General features: G+C 36.0%; 1 protein-coding gene across 1 annotated transcript in view; it reads left to right on the forward strand.

The window, feature by feature from the left end:
- LOC101530799 (uncharacterized) overlaps positions 1-18,399 on the forward strand; it is a 315,911-nt gene that overhangs the window by 99,483 nt on the left and 198,029 nt on the right.

The raw sequence follows: 18,399 nt of genomic DNA on the forward strand, positions 1-18,399 counted from the left end.
GACTTCCTTGTTTCCAATTTGAATTTCTTTGATTTCTTTTTCTTGTCTAATAGCATTTAAAGGTATTTCCAGTACTATATTAAATAGCAATGGTGATAGTGGACATCCTTGTCTAGTTTCATATTTTACCAGGAGGGTTTCCAATCTTCCTCCATTAAGTATGATGCTGATATTGGGCTTTTCATATATTGCTTTGATTATGTTGTGAATTGTCCCTTCTATGCCAACCTTATTTAGAGTTTTTAGCATGAAGTGATGTTGGATTTTATCAAAAGTTTTTTCTGCATCTTTTCAAACTATCATATAATTCTTGTTCTTCAGTGTTTTTATATTACGTATCAAGCTTATAGGTTTGCGAATGTTGAACCATCCCTGCATTCCTGAATGAATCTCACCTGTTCCAGATGAATAGTCTGTCTGATGTATTTCTGATGTATTTTTTTATTTTGTAGGCTAGTATTTTGCTGAAGATCTTAGCATTGATATTCATCAAAGATATTGGTCTGTAGTTTTCTTTCTCTGTTGATTCTCTATCTGGTTTTGGTATTAAGATGATGTTGGCCTCATAGAATGAGTTTGGAAGAGTTGCCTCCCCTTCTATTGTTTTTGTTTGTTTTTTTTTTTATTTATTATTTTTAATTCATTAGTTACATTGTATTATGTGACACAGTTTCATAGGTACTTGGGTTCTCCCCACCCCTCCCCAAACCCTCCCACCATGGTGGATTCCTCCACCTTGTTGCATAACCACAGCTCAAGTTCAGTTGAGATTCCCCCATTGCAAGCGTAATACCAAACATAGAGTCCAGCATCTTATTGTCCAGTCAAGTTCAACGGCTTCTTAGGTATACCCGTTCTGGTCTGAAGACAGAGCCAGCAGAGTATCATCCCAGTCAATTGAAAGCTCCAACATACCATCAGCAAAAATTTACATCATTATGGAATTAATTGACATAGTAATGAGTAACCAATATGTTAAAAGTAAATGCTAGTTCCTAGCCCCCTCCTGTGACCACCTCACTTACATCCCTTCTATTGTTTTAAAAAGTTTATGGAGAGTTGGGGTCAGCTCTGCTTGGAATGCTTTGTAAAGTTCAGCAGTGAAATCATCTGAGCCTCTAGCTTTTCTTCGTTGGGAGGGCTTTAATTACTAATTTGATCTCTGCCGCCATTATAGGTTTCTTTAGGTTTTCTGTTGCCTTGTGACTAACTTTTGGTAGATGGTGAGAATCCAGGAACCTATCCATTTCATGGAGGTCTTCTGATTTGTTGGCATATACCTCTTTGTAGTAATTTCTATTTATTCTCTTTATGGTTGTGGTATCTCTTGTTATGTTCTCCTCTTCATCTTTGATACTGTTAATTCTTGTTTCCTCCCACTTTCTTATGTCAGTTGTGCCAGTGGGGTGTCTATTTTGTGTAATTTTTTCAAAGAGCTGACTTTTTGATTCATTGATTTTGTGTATTGCTCTTTTGATCTCTATTTGGTTTATTTATTTTCTTATTTTGATTATTTCTTGTTTTCTGATGTTTGGGATTATTTTACTGTTGTTTTTCTAGTTCCTTCAGGTGTATACTTAGCTTGCTTATCTAGTTTCTTTCTTGTTTGTTGATGTAAGTACCAGCTGCAATAAATCTCCCTCTTAACATTGCCTTAGCGGTATCCCACATATTTTGGTATGTTGTGTTTGAGTTTTCATTGGTTTCAACAAATTTTTTGATTTCTTCTTTAATTTCTTCTCTGACCCATTGCTTGTTCTGGAGCATGTTGTTCATCTTCCAAGAGTTTACACATTTCCCATGGTATTTTTATTTATTCATCTCTAATGTTACTCCATGGTGATCTGATAAGATTGTGATATGATTTCCATTTTTTTTTAAGTCAGTGAGACTTGTTTTGTGCCGTATCATGTAGTCAATCCTGGAAAAGGTGCCATGTAGCTGAAAAACAATGTATATTCCATATCTATTGCATGTGTGAGTTCTGTTGTTTCTTTGCTGAGATTCTGCCTCATCGATCTATCTATTGGTGTTAATGGGGTGTTAAGGAACCCTACTATCATTGTGTTAGCATCCATGTCTTCCCTTCAGTTTGTCAATAATTGTTTCATATAGATGTTCTTGTGTTTGGCATGTAGATATTTATATTGTTATTTGTTCTTGGTGGATGACTCCCTTTATCATTATGTAGTGTCCGTCTTTATCTCTTTTAATATTTTTCAGGTGAAGTCTGTATCATCTGAGATTAGAACAGCTAAACCAGCTCTTTTTTTCCTTTCCACTGGCATGAAATGTCCTTTTCCAGCCTCTCACTTTCAGCTTCTTTACATCTTCATTGATCAGATGCGTCTCTTGTAGGCAACAGATAGTTGGTTCCTGCATTTTGATCTATTAGTCTATGTCTTTTGATTTATGTCTTTAGGCCTTTTGTGTTCAGAGTTAGTATTGAGATTTGGCCCTGTCACGTGCACGCGCATGTGTGTGTGTCTGTCTATCTGTGTGTGTTTCTGTCTCTGTTAATTTTGTTTTCTTGTGTGGGCATTAATGAGAAGATCTTCCCTTTTGCCATCTTTGATTATGATTTACTTCCTTTCTTTCTGACTTCAGCACATTACTGAGAAGCATTTCTAAGGTTGGCTTAGTGTTAACATATTCTAACTTCTCTGTACTATGAAAGTATTTTACTTAATTTTCAAATACAAATGAAAGCTTTGCTGAATATATTATCCTTGGTGGACAGTTATTCTGTTTTAGGATCTGAAATATTGTTATTCCATTCTCTTCTTGTTTTAAGGGTCTCTTCTGAGAAGTCATCAGTGATTCTGGTTGGTTTTATTCTTTCTTTATATTTATTTGATGGGAACTTTATAATGACATGTCTGGGTTTTGGACTTTTTTCCTATAATCTGTTTGGAGTTCTCAGTCCTTCCTGAATTTGACTTGCCCTTATTTTTGGGAAGATCTCCTTATAATTTCATTGAATACCTCCTGCACTCCTGCTTCTTTTTCCACACCTTGAATTCCTATAAATCTGATATTCGACGTTTTGATGGTGTCGTTCATTTCTTGGATAGATTTCTTGGCTTTGTTCAGATTTTCTTCAAGATGTTCAATTAATTGTGTGTGCTTGTATTGGTTATCTTCTATTTCTGATACTCATTTTCTGCAGCATTCATTCTATTGGTCAGGCTTTCTACTGTGTTCTTTAGCCTTAGTATTTCATTCCAAACCTGTTTTATTTCTGTGATGGTTATCTTCTATTTCTGATATTCTTTTTTCTGCAGCATTCATTCTATTGGTCAGGCTTTCTACTGTGTTCTTTAGCCTTAGTATTTCATTTCGAACCTGTTTTATTTCTGTGATGATGTTATTCTTGAATTCCTTGAGTTATTCCCAACGTTTGTCCTTGTCTCTGAAGAGTTTTATGATGATTTTTTGTCTTCCTCATCTCGCAGTTCCTCAATGTCTTCATCTTGTAACTCAGACTGAGGAGATCATTTGATCATTTTTGGGGATGTGCTGGCTTCATCTGAATTATTTATTTTGTGGTGCCTCTCTCCATCTCTGTGTACTTTCTTGACACTGAGTCTTTAATCTCTGATTTGTTGCTGGAGGCTTCTGCGACAACTGTGCCTGTCTGATGACCTGGGGGTTGCCAAGCCAGAGATATACACACTGTGTCCCTGCTTGTGAGTGAATGTGAGGGTTTCTCTGACCTGCCTCCTTCAGGCAGTGGATGGGTCGTGGGAATGCTGTTCAAACCACACTTGCTATTTGGGTAAGCAACCTGAATGATTACCAGCTGCTGCCACTTTGTGGGCTACAGGTGCGTTCACTTCCCTCACTGCCTGAAGGCCCTCGGCTGCTCCTGTCCCCGGCAGGTAGGCAGCAAGAATGATTCTGTGTCCTCTGTCTGTAGGGAAGCCACTCAGTGTGAGTGCGTTCCAACCACTGCTCTGTACACATACAGTAGTAGGTGTACTCTTTGTTATTTGCTCCCTGACTCCAGAGGTGCCCTGCCCTCCCTTGCCTCCAATGGGTAAGCAGTGGCGGGAGTTTGCCTCAGTCACTGCTGTTGTTCACTTTTGGGAACCACATTCTGGCAGCTCAGCACCTCAGGTGCAGCAGGTACACTCTCTGCCATCACTGCCTGGCTCCAGAGGCTCCAAGCCTTCCCTCACTCCCTGATGGATATGTGGTGGCTAGAGCGTGTTGCCATCATTTTGTTCACTCCCAGATTCTGTGTCTTCCTTTTGTATGATTCTGCTGTCTCTCTTGGAGGCTTAGACTTCAGAGCTTTTGGTTGCAGGTGGGTTCAGACCCACCCCACATGTCTCTGTCTCATATGGTCCACGCCCTGGTTTCCCTCTCCTCAAAGGTGTCCCCTCCTCCGATAAGGGTTGCCTGGTTTCATGCCCAAGTATTTGGGTATTGCCACCTTCAAGGTAGACCTGGTTGGATTTTTGGGCTTATGCCTTATGCCTTTAGCCTGGCCCAGCTCCAGCTGCTGCAAGTATTCAATGACTGACCCAGCAAGTAAAAGATCTTTTTCTCTCCAACTCCCTCTCTTTATTCTGTGAGATAAATTATCTGTGTCTCCCGTCCTGCGGAAGAAATCACCCGATACTGGAGAGCGTTTCAGAGGCACTTTTATTCCAACCTTCAGTTCCTTCTTTGGGGCAGAAGCCCCTGGCTTATATATCCCTCCTATCCGTTAAATCCGTTACCCAGAAGCCTTCAGTTAAGTCAGTTAATTCCGTTATTTCCATTACACAGAGAACCTCCTCACCCCTCCCCCAAGGTCCCTGGCTATCTCTCAATCCTCCAATCAGCTTACATGCCTGAGGCAAGAGGTGAAGGGCCAATCACAGGGCACTTCCTGAAACCTGTCTCCAAGAGGAAGTAGGGTCCAGGCGCCATCTTAGGGCAGGGCATTGTCAGTGCTCCCAACAATAATTATTTAGAAAAAATTAAGTAAGTGTCCCATATATTGACTACATTTTGCAATATAAAGTTCGGCAAATTGTATTTCCAACATGTCACAAATCTGCTATTCTAATCAAGATATTCCTAAATGCTTTGTAATTTGTGACTTTCAAACATGAAATTATCATTCACTGTAACTCCTAGTTCTCGTAATGATGAAAAGAAACACAAATAAAGTCAGGCATCAGAAATTCTATTTTTTTTCTGAATTTGCATTTTTTGTTTTTGGAAATTGCTTTATTTCAACAATATTTACATAGTTGATTAGAGCACAAAGGGTCAAGGGCTACTGGAAAGTGGGTAAGACTATTGTTTCCACGTTATTGTTTTTTTTTTTTCCTGTATCTGGGGGAAAGGCAGAGATAAAGGGAAAAGCTCCTCCCAGTCTCCCACCTATCTCAGGTCCCTGATATGGGGTATGCTCTGAGGGTCCTGCTCAAGTGGTTTTGATGATTCAACAGTTATGAATTGCTGCCAATCTCGCACTATGAAATCGCTGCAGAATCCACTGGTTGACATACTCCAGCTTAGAGCCTTCGTTTGCCCAGATTTCCACTGCCAACATGTGCCTGGGGTAGTTAATTGATTTGTTCTGTCCTCTGTGCTCTGTTGAGGTACTAGGTGTTCTCTGCAGGTTCTGATGGACTGCCTCCATGTGCACTCGGGTATGCTGTCCACTGCTCCATCTGAGCCTCTCAGGAGGCTCAGCTTTAACATTTGCATTCCATGGTCAGACCCTGGAGCCTGCACTTCTCTTCATGGTTGGGGTTCTGAGTCCAGGAGTTCGACTAGGGAGATTCCCAAAGAAACTTTTAGGTGATCCCCAGATTCTTGTGTGCTCTTGCCAGTACAGGGTCCGGCAGAGTCCATCGCCCCAATCAGCTGGTGGTTGCAATTGCTGGTTCAGTTCTGTTTCCAGCCTGTCTTCCACATGAACCAATGGTTGTTGCAGTCCAGCGTGATTCTGCCCAACAAACACTCGGCCCTCACACACACCAGTGGGAACTGCAGCCTAGTTGGAGCGACCTGTCATAACCCCCACCAGTTCTACCCCCTGCACTGGGTCCCGTGCTTGCCCATATGTACCGTAGACTTTTCCAGTCTGTCCCACATCCCATTTAGCTCTCATACATATCAGTGGGCATTCAAGTCTAGTTCAACCCAACCAGCCCCACCATCCAGCCCACACAGGTACTAGTGGGTGCCATTCTGTCCAACCACGTCTGCCCCAGTCCTGGTTTTCATGCTTTCGAGTGGGAGTGATAACCTAAGAGGACTGTGACCAGTATTTCCTTACTGGGCCCACTTCCAGATCATGCACTTTCCAGGTGGTTCTGTGGTTTAACTTGACAGAATTAGCCCCCAGGGGCAGCCAGCTCTTGCTTTTGGGAAATCAATCAGGAGATTATAAATATCACCATAATCATGTATTTTCTCCTGTCTAGTTCTTGTATAATACACTTGTTTATGAAAACCTGAACTTCTTTGTTACTTTGCATAATTCGCATCATATTGTAACATCATGTATAATCTAGTGTCGCAAAATGCTTAATACACAGAAAACCTGCCATGGAGATCCAATTCAAACCTATGTGCCACTGAGTTCTACTGCAGGAAAATTTACAATCAAAATTCTTTTAATGTATATTTTTCACATAAGAATAGGAATGTACAAAGTCTAGATGCTTAAAAGGTGGAATAAGAAATGTACAGTTGAAAAAAATAACATTTACTTGGAATGTAGAAATTTAACACACGTTTACAGAAGTGAACACAGAATTTGTAGTATTATTTAAAAAGTGCAATTGATTGCTTTGCTTGAAGAATGAAACTTATTTGATTATAGTGGTCATGCAGTATCTGGAAGAAATTTTACCATTCATCCAGGTAGCCAATGTTTTGCATTTTCAGTCATTAGCAAAAAGCTGTTAACTGGAAAAATGATGTTCAGTGTGACTGACTTGGAAAATAATTTCAACTAATTCTTTAGGAGAGAAGTACTGTTTTAAGTAACAACTTCAGTGAATTTGGTTATTTGATTTCAAAGTAGTTAGAAGGGAATCTTCCATAAATATATTGGCGATATTAGTGAATAAAATCTTCGCTTTAACAACATGTGGAAACATACACAGCATGTGTTTTCCGTGAATGATATGCTTGTTCTTGTGATTATGATCTCAACAATGATACTCTGAGACAGTATTTCTCATTAATATCAACTGGGAAATTGTTAGAAATGAAAGTTGCCTGGCTTTGCCTAAGAACAAATGAATCAGACACTCTAGGAATAGAGCCCATCAGGGTCTCTGAATAATTGATACAGACTAAAATTAGAGCGTAAGTACCCTAAAGTTTTAAGTAATATACCTTACAGTGGTAGCAATTGGAGAAGATTCTCCTCAGCCAGTATATAAAGTTAATTTTATGAAAGATTAAAATTATTTAAGTTACTGAACCAGTTGTTACTATATGTAGGCTCCACTGGTATATGTATCCAAAAACATCTATGAATTAGTGTATAAACACACATACATTGATGTATGAGTTCAGTTTTGTAAAAATGTTTTGTCATGTTTACAGAATTTGAATATTATTTATGTGTTGGGAGTTCGAGTTCATTAAATGATATGTTACTTTATCCAAATAAACCAGAAAATTAAATAATAATGATATGTCACACACTGTGCTGATTACTTTCTATGCTTAATTCTAATCTTATGAATAGCACTACAAAGTTGGAATTATTAAATTTTTTGAGCCAATGTTTTTGTTAATAAAAGATTATTTACCAGACTCCAGGGGTACAGATTTTGAAATTCAGCACATTTGTGATGTTCTAAGACATAGCTTATGGAAATTTTTTTTTGAGCAGCCTATGCTATGTGCAAATTTTAAGTTCATAGTTCAAATGTTTTATTTACTGATCAGAAATTTTTCATTGTATGGATGTACAAGAGTTTATATATTGATCTGTTGTTGAACATTTTGGCTGTTTCCAATTGTTCAGGTTATGAGCAAATTTGTTCCAAGGACACAGGTTTATTGTCCTTACAAATTTCCAATCATTTGGGTAAATAACTAAAATTATTATTGCTCAATCAGTTAATGTTTAATTTGATTAGATAATTTGAAATTGTTTTCCAAATTGTTCAAACCATTTTTCAGTCCCACCAGCAATAAATGAATGCCTGTCTCAACCTTTTCACCAGCACTGATGGTGTCACTTTCTCATTTTAGTCATTCCAAAAAATGTGCAGTAGTATCTCACTTTTTTCCTAATTTGCAGTCATCCAATGACATAATATTGACCTTCTCCAGCCACTTGGTTGTTTTTTATAAGGTATCTGCTCAGTTCTTTTATCTGTTTTTAATTGACCTTTGTGTACTTTGTAAATATTTTCTACCAAGTTATGGATTTGTTATTTAGCCTTTTTCTGTGATAACAGACTAATAAGCATACGTTCCTCCCTCCCCTATGTCCTGCTTCCACCATATGATCACCTACTATAATTAGTACCCAGGATGTTATAAAGCATAGTCATTCATTTCACCGATACAAGCTTAACATTCTGGTATGTAAATGTATCATGATATGGTTTGTCTTTATTGTTATCTTAGTAGTTTCTTTCTCAGAACATATGGGTTTTTTAAATAATATATATTTTTTTATTAATTACATTGCATTATGTGACACAGTTTCATAGGCTCTGGGATTTCCCCAACCACTACCCGTACACCCCGCCCCCCCGTGGCGGATTCCTCCACCTTGTTGCTGTATTTACATTTCAAATTCAGTCAAGTTTCTTTCATTGCAAGTGTATACCAAGCGTATACCAAGCATAGAGTCCAGCATCTTATTGTCCAGATAAATTCAACAGTTTCTTGGGGAGACCAACTCTGGTCTGAAGGCAGAGCTGGCAGAATATCATCCCGATCAATTTAAAGCCCCAACATAACATCAATGACAATTTAAAACATTATGGAATTAATTGACATGGTATTGAGTAACCAATATGTTAAAAAAATGCAAGTTCTTAACCACATCCTGTGACTACTTCTTTGACATTTCAATCTTAATTTCTACACAGAACTAGCTGCTATACATCTTAAAATGGCTATAGAGTACTATTCATCTGCTTCGTGTCTATTTTCATTGTAGTATTTAGCAGTTTATAGTGTTGAAGCATAATTTTGCTGAACTTTTCAGATTTAAGGATAGTCTAAACTGGCTTATAACTCTAACCAGGCATATGTCAACAATTGAGGTGCAGAACGGTTTTAGGAGGGATGTGCAGAGAAATCTTCAATAGCTTAGTGAGGAGTAACTAATCTTTGTGTCCTACCTAGTCAAGTATGTGTGAGTCCATGCTGACTGTTTCCTGTCTGTTTCTGAGCTTTCCTTGTTGTTCTCTATCTATCCGTGTGTGTGTGTGTGTGTGTGTGTGTGTGTGTGTGTGTGTTGGGGGGGGGGTATTCTCCAGAGCGACCCTGATGGTCATTGCAAGAGAGGGTGGGGATCCAAATTAGGAACTCAGTAAGGACCTGAGAAAGCTCCTCTCCCTAGTCCTGAAAGAAGTTGACTGTTCTGTTTCTGCGGACCGCCCAGGGTTCCTGGCTGTTGTTCTGATGACCTGGGAGCCTGTGAGGAAGGATTTGGACTGCTTCCATCCTGTGTGGTAGATGACCTCAGATTTCTCGGCCTACAAAGGCTCTCCAGTTCCCCATGGTCTCTTTGGCAGTTGGGATGTAGTCCTTGGTGCCCATACTGATAGTCCTTGGTGAGGATCCAGGAGTCTCCAGGGTTGGGATACAAGCCTCCTCCTGTCCACCTGCTCCACTCTGGAGTCCCCCCCGCTCCTCTGTGCATATGACCTCCTGTTAAGAGGTTGTCAGGATCGCTCTTGATTCCCCCTATATGTCTTTGTAGTTTTACTACTGTCTATTGCTAATTTGAATCTGTTGTCTATAAGTTACCTGTTATATTCCTGATAGGTTATACTTCACGTCTTCCTCACGCATTCTAAGGAGCTGGAAGGTTTCTCTACTCTCCTGCCCCATTTCTGAGTAGCATGGTTTTTCATTTTATTGAAATACAAACCTATATATTTCAAAACAAACATTTATTTGTTCTTCTAGGCATAAATTTGTGACCAAACTCCAAGTCATCCCCCTTTTTCTCTGACGGTATCTTCTAATATTTTTTCCAAGATTTATTTGTTTTTATTGGAAAGGTAGTTTTTACAGAGAGAAGGAGAGATAAGGAAGGTCTTCCATCTGCTGGTTCACTCCCCAAATGGCCTCAACTGCTGAAGCTGTTTATCTGCAACATAATCCAGGAGCTTCTTCCAGGTCTTCCATGTGGGTATGGATCGCAAGGACTTGGGTCATCCTCCTCTGCTTGCCCAGGCCATAAACAGAGAGCTGGATCAAAAGTGGAGGGGCTTGAACATGAACCAGCACCACAGGGTGGAGTATTAATCTGGAGGTCACCGCGCTAGGCCCCCAATATCTGATAAGTTTTGTAACTTGGAGTTGACATTATGATCTACTTGAGCCAGTTTTTGTGAAAGCTTGTGCTGCAGTGTCAAGATTCAGTGTTTTTTGTCTGTGTGATTTTGTTTCTTCCAGCACCATTTGGTGAGAAGTCTATACTCTCCCTGACTACCTTTACTGTTTTGTCAGTGAAAAGTTGATTTTTTTTCTGTATCTATTGTGGAGTTTGTATTCCATTCCACTGACCTGATTGTTTATTCCCTTACCTATAGCACACTTCTTAGTAACTTTTAGAATCTTAATCATTAATTGACAAATAATTATGTGTATGTTTATATGGGGTATTATGTCATGTTTTGATGTATGTAAATATGGACTAATGCTTATACCAAGACAATTCACATCACCTCACATATTTATCATTTTTGTAGTCAAAACAGAAATCTATCAGTTTTGAAGCATATATGTGCAATATACAGCAAAGATATTGTCCTCATCTGACTTAAATACTGTACCCTTTGGTCATGATTACCTTATTGCCCACCCACTCTTCTAGTCTCTGATATTTGTTTTATTCTCTACTTTTGTGAATTCAATGTTTCAGATTTCACACATAAGTGAGCTGATTTAGTCTTTATATGTTTGTGCCTGGCATATTTTAATTATTATCATTTCTTCCAGGCTTTTTCATGTGTTTCCAAAAGAACAGATTTTGTGAGGTTTATTCAAATTCTGACTAGCAGTCCATTCTGTATGCATTTGTGTATTTATAAATGCTTAAAGTCTGAAATTTAGGTGTATCAATCCTCTAATAACTATTTTTCTCCTTCAATGCTGCATTGACTTTTTGGGTCTTCTACCTTACCAAGTAAATTTTAGAATCAATTTGTTTATAGCAACAAAATAATTTGTTGATGTTTTAATTGTAGTATTGAATCTGTAGGTCACATCGAGAATGACTAACTTCTTGATAATATTGAGTATTCCTAACTGTGAATCTGGGATATTTCTCTATTTATTTATTCTTTATTTCTTTCATCACAATTATGTGTTTTTCTTATATAGAGTTTGCATGTATTTTGTTAGATTTCTGTCTAAGTGTTATTTTAAGTGGTGCTGATATAAGTAGCATTGTGTTTCTAATTTGAAAATCCACTAGCTCATTCTTGGTATGTAGATATGAAATCAAAATTGGTATAGAAACCATGTGTCCTGCTAACACAACTTTTTTGTTGATGTTTTTGGATTTTCTACATAGCTTCTCATGTCATTTGCAAAAAGGGGAACATTTTTACATTTCCCTTCCAAACCTGTATGATAAAAACATTGAATTTAGTGATAAACATAATGTATTTACAGGACCACACATTGGAAGTTTTAGATCAAGTTAACTCAGATTAAGTCTCTAACACTTCATCAATTAATGTATTCTTACAAATATTGATTATAACTGGACCTTCTGCTTCTGCAATTCTGCTCTCAATAAAGTGTGATGACACATTTTGATTCACTCTGTTCATTTAGCTCTCCAATTTTTAGAGAATTATTTTTCATGTGCTCCTAATTTTTGCTTTTCCATTTGTTCAGCTTTTCTCTTAATATGGAGTAGTAGAAATGACTTCAGAGCTACTTACATGCTTGATCCAAAACTGGAAATGTTCCAGTTGCACTAGTTTTCATTGCCACACATTCTCAGTTACTCTGAAATTTCAACAATACCTGTTGCTTTACATTTTTTTCATTGTAACTGCCATGGTGAATCTGGTGTATAATATTTTAAAATGGTGTTAATTTTTCTTGCTCTAACAACTAACAATGTTTGTCATATTTTCACATGATTATTCACTCTTCATATTTTTAAGATAAATGTCTATTCGCTCCTTTACTTCTTTTTAAATGGTTTTGTCTTGCTGTTTTTGAGTATTTGATGTTTATATTGAACCATCTAAAAAATATACCAGCAATTTTATCACTCAGATTTGACATTCCCAATGACACCATTGTTTTCTGAATTAGATAGGAATATAATCTGTCCTTGGGATGCTGTGCGTCGTTGTTTACTGCCATTCAGTGTCATTCTTTGAAAAATATGAATATTAATGCCATATTTATTATGTTACTCTTGGCCAATTATTCATTTTTGGTGCTCTGAGGTGATAGTGAGATTTTAGCAATGTTTTAATTATCTTGAACCCTAAATTCAGTTTTAACATATTTATCATGGAAATCAATTACAACATAGTACTGAGCTTATTTTACTTTAAATACTTCTTTTTAGTAACCACTCACCCACCGTGAATACCAAATATATTTCTGAAAAATAGTTATGGACCTCTATCAGTAGTCCAAAAATACTTTTACAGTATTAGTTATGATCTAGTGCAACATTTGCTTCCCTACCAACACACATTGATGTTTTTCATTTGTTCCATTTATCTGCTAAGCAGTTGGCCTTATAAATTTTGTTCTAATTTCAAAATTCCTTTCTCAGAGATCTAGGTGTCTTTTATGCATATAATTACTTCTTTGTCAGTTCTTTATCATTACATACTCTAGTATTACAGATTGATCAGAGTCATCTCTTATAAACAGATTTTCTCTACAAGGCCTCACAATATAGCTGCTTTCTTTATCATTTCGTCATCAAGTTGAAACCCAAGTTATTGAGCTACACTACAAGAGTGATAATACAATCTTTGACCCACACTAAATGACTCAGTGTTACTCATATTTTATCTGTTCTTTTTGTGGTTAATGCGGTTTTTATTCTGATGTCACATTTTATATCCATCAATATGGCTTACTACATAAGAACATGGTTCTGAATATCATATTGATAAAGTGAATAGATGTAAGATCACGTTAAAATGAAAAAGAACATTTTTAGATATTGCTAGTAGATGTAGCTTTGATTTGGTTAGCTGACAATATCCTCCATCTGAAATTTTTCAAAGTTCTACTCAGATGAAATCGTTGGGAACAATGTGATATTGAGGCAATAAAGGGTCTAAATAGCAGTCCTAGAAAACCTGCAGGTATTGTTCCTAGTATGTGTCTATAAGGAAGCAAAAACAACCTATTTTTTGAAACCATGAAGCAAATTACACGATTATTACTTTCTATATGCAACACAGAGCAAAGAAACTTGAAGCTCTGATCTTTAGAGGAATCATTCCAAACTTGTTTTGCTATTATTTTATGTGACAGTAATTGAAAACTGGATAAGTGAAAGTTATTGTACATTCTATACCATTATTAAATTAATCTAAGTATAAGAGTATCTTGAAGCCTTTGTAAACAGTAACTAATTTTATCACAATATTTTCTTTAATAGAATCTTCAAGCAGCACTTGGTATATGTATATAGATTTTTAGACTGTTGCAATTATTCCATCTTCAAATGTTAGGGCAGAATATTCAGTTTGACTGTATTTTTAATAGATGATACACTCTTCATATTTACCTCTTTATAAGCTGATAATTTATCACACAGAAAAAATGTCAATGTAGCTATTTATATACACAAAGATATGTTTCTGTAGCTCATCTAAGTAATTTTCAACATTTACACATTTTCTGTGTATCTATATATACAAATACTTTTCAGCATAGAAAATTGTTCTTCTGTTTGTAAGAAACTGAATTTTAGAATAAAACGTGGTAAGTTTCCAGAAGGAGTAGCAATAAATACTTGAAGTGTTTACATGTTACTGGATTCTATTTCCCAATTTACTTACATTGTAATGGAAGTCTGATTGAAATTGGATATGAGCCAAACAAGTTTTAACCAGAAGCCCATTTTTATTAACAATTATATAGAATGGCTAAAAGGCATAGGAACCATTTAAGCGGTAAAATGTTAAATCTTTCCATCTAAGTGGTATTCATTCTTTGTTTTCTAGCAAATAAATTGTAAATTTTACCTTCTTCTTCTTTATCATATAGGTAGATAGAAAATAATCTACTGATGATTCACCAAAAGCTTTCAGGATTTATTTTCTGAAATTTATATTAAACAATTATTTGCTACTTCAGAATACATACCATACTATACTGAGTACTCAGTAAAATAAATATGAAGCATGAATTTGTCCTTGCCTTGATGACTTAAAATAGGAGAGTCAGATTCACAAATGCATATGATTAAATTTTTTCTGAAAGACCATGATTAAGTATAATTATATGAAAGTATATATTCAGGGCCTGGTGCAGTAGCCTAGCGGCTAAACTGCTTAGCAGATAAATGGAACAAATGAAAACATCTGTGTGTGTTGGTAGGGAAGCAAATCTTGCACTAGATCACAACTAATACTGTAAAAGTATTTTTGGACTACTGATAGAGGTCCATAACTATTTTTCACCACTTTGCACTCTCTGGGATCCCGTATGGGCACCGGTTCTAATTTTGGTGGCACAGCTCCAGCCGTTGCAGCCACTTGGGGAGTGAATAGGCAGACAGAACATCTTCCTCTCTCTCCTCTCTGCTATTTCTGAATTTCCAATAAAAAGAATGTTTATATTCAATCCTCAAGGGGGCAGACCTGAAGATCTGCTCAGAAAAGCTCAGAAACAATGTGTGTTTTAAATAGATATTTAATGGCAGGAAGGGATGTGAATATTGAAAAAAGTAGATACAGTTATTGCACTTCAGAGGAAATGGATTCCATAATGTTTCAGAGATGGAGACAACTATGTTTTGTACAAGAATGGTGTTTATGTAATTCCGTGAAACGTTACATTATGTGTGCTAGAGGGGTTGATATGTGAGTAAAAGAAAAATTAAACTTTATCCCAGTATTGAACTTAATGTCCCCAAAAGGCTTTTTGAAGCATTTTGGTAATTAAAGTGAAGGATACTTTGTTTGAGATTGGCTAAATACTTACTTGCAACTTACTCATTAAGAAAATCTTAAATGCTCTCACTGTTCCCCATAACACACATGCACACGGCAGTAACTGTGTGATGATGGATGTTAGCTACTTTCATTGTGGTACTCATAACACACTATAGATATATGAAAACATTCTGTGTACCATATATATAAAATTTTTATTTATTAATTGTACCTCAATTAAATGAAGAGAAAATGAAATATATTTTTACTTATCACATGTTATGACATGTGACTGATGATATACATATAGATACCTTTTTGATTAGGGAAGATCTATGACTGTTAATTGTAACATAGAGACACTGTTCTGAAACTAGTACCTAATTTGAACCATATAGCCTGAAATCTCACAAGTAACAGCCACAATTTATTTAGGTGTACATTCGTAGTGATTTACTGTTACCTGAATATAATTAATATTTAGGCTACAAAAATCAATGTGGCTGTATGGTTTGAAGTCAGAATATTTAAGAGCATCACTCTGTGATGTGTATTGTCTTCTTTATAAAACTTATAATAATTTATTTATAATAATAACCTGTTATTTTCACCTTTTAGACCTTTATGTTTATTAGGTAAAGGACAGAAGACTTCTGATAAATATGAATAATTAGGTTAACATCTAAAATATGATTCTCTTTCAAACCATTTAGAAATGCTAAATAAAATGTAGTAAGTATATGTTTAACATGTAGCCAAAATTGAAAATAAAAGACAAATTCCTCAAGATTAAGAAATTCAAATCTACAAACATTACTTGGAGCTAAAAGGGGAAATAGGCCCTAGGGTTAACAGAAACTGATATTGATATAGTAATTGGTGAAAGGTGTATGGGATTTTAATGCATGTGGTAAAAGGAAACCTGAGGACTCAGGCACTTGTAAGTTTCAGAAAAAAAAAAAAAAACAGTCCTATCCATGACATCAGAGCCAGAAAAACCCTTTCCATAAGTGGAGAAGCCTGCTGTCTGCCTGGGGCTATACCTGGAAGGCCAGTGAAGAAATCAGAAACCTAGCAGTCATAAAAATGAGTTTCTAATTACTATATATGTATGAGAATCTTGGTTCTAAAAATTAAAAGTGGATTGTGAATCAGTAAACATATAAGAGTAGGTAATATGACTAAAGAAAAACATGTATACTCACCATCAATTCTTTGGTTTAATAAGATTTGCCTTATTTTCCAATTCACATATTACATATTTTTCAGAGTCCTGAAACAGTTGGTCTAGTTATTTTCCAGATGAATTGTTTCATTTGTTGGACCAAGACAGAGACCAAAATCCTTACTCCATTTTATCTGGATCTAGAACCTGATACTTTTGTCTGTTAAATATATTACAAATCATTGCTACATTGTTATTTTAAATGTTCAAATTATCCCAATTTTTTTCAATATATGCCATTGCAAGCCACCTCTTTTGTCTTTTTGGCATGGTCATATTAATTTCTTAAAACTTTTTGGTTTCTGCCACAAAAGTACTTTACAGGCTCATCCCCCATTTCCATAAATGGAACAATCCATTTTTTAAAGATTTAAGTTTCATTTTAGTTGGATTGACATTAGAAAAAATCTGTCATTAGGTTTGTTCCTTGGTAGTGGTGTGTCATTGCTTCTAGGTATTTTTATTGGATGTATCTAAGGACAGGGGAATTATATGAAGGAGACTGTAGACATTTTTAAAATCATGTCTTCAAACTGATCCTTGCAACTATGCTGCTTCATCCTACACTTTTATCATTGTACTCTTTGTGAAAAATATGATACCCAGTAGCATTAATACTTTTTTCATTTTAAATATTTATTTATTTATTTGGAATTGAGTGTTGCAGAGAGAAAGATAGGGATAGTGAGAGAAAGAATTTCCATTCATTAATTCATTCTCCAGATGACCCCAACATCCAGAGCTGGGCCAGACTAAAGCCAGGATCCAGGAGCTTCATCCAAGTCTCACACAAACATTTGGTGCATGTTCTGCTGCTTTTTTCAGGCTGTCTTCTACTTTTCCCAGACTATTAGCAGAAAGCTGGATTGGAAGTAAAACAGCTGAATCAGAAAACAGCACCTACATAGGTTGCTTGTGTCACAGGTTATGACTTTACATGCTGTACCACAATGGCTGTCTCTATTTGCTTTCTTTTACAATGTACTAATATAGTTTAGGATTAGAGCATCCATGCCACTATCAATAACAAATCTAAATTGAAGATTTCTTCATAGTTCTTTGTGAACTTGGAATTCCACTAATTGTATTTAGTCAGAACATTTGTAATATGTTCTAGCATGAGTCAGCCTTTTAAATTCATTCCTTCCTTCTTTCCTCCTCCTTCCATCCCTCCCTCTTTTTTTTTTCATTTCATAAGTGAAGATATAAACTGACATAGTGATAGTGATCTGTATTGAAAGTGGAGCAGTCAGTACATGAATTTGTGCCCAAATTGGAGGCTGGCACTGCAGGCAGAGGATTAGCTTTCTGCTCCACCATACCAACCCCAGACTCAACTGTTTGTAAAATGCAAATGATTGCTTAGAATTGGTAGAATTACCAATTTAATGTGCATACATTATCTTTAGTATAAATTGTCCCTTTAATCTCAGGAGCTGTTTAATCTCTTAAAAATATTTTGCACCGAAAGTGTCTTTTTATATTAGTTAAATCTATTAATAGTTCACATACTACACTATCCAAATTTTAGAAGTATTTATTAATTTGTTTAGATGCTATAATAATTACAATGTATGTTAACACAAATCCTGTTAAAATGTATTCTAAAACTAAGCAAAATTTAATAAGTAGAGTTGTTTTCCAAAACACCTTTTAAAAACCTACTTTATATTATCCATAGAAAGAATAAAATATGGTATAAAGAAATGTAATAAATGAGAAGACACAGAAGACATGGAAAATTTTGTGTTGAAGGTATATAAAGCAAATGTAAGATAACCAGAGGAAATAAAAAAATGAAGAATGAGGGACTTCAAAGACAAACAAAGACAATACAAGTAATAAAGATGATAAAATAAA

Source organism: Ochotona princeps, chromosome X, assembly GCF_030435755.1.
Source record: "Ochotona princeps isolate mOchPri1 chromosome X, mOchPri1.hap1, whole genome shotgun sequence".
Taxonomy (NCBI): Eukaryota; Metazoa; Chordata; class Mammalia; order Lagomorpha; family Ochotonidae; genus Ochotona; species Ochotona princeps.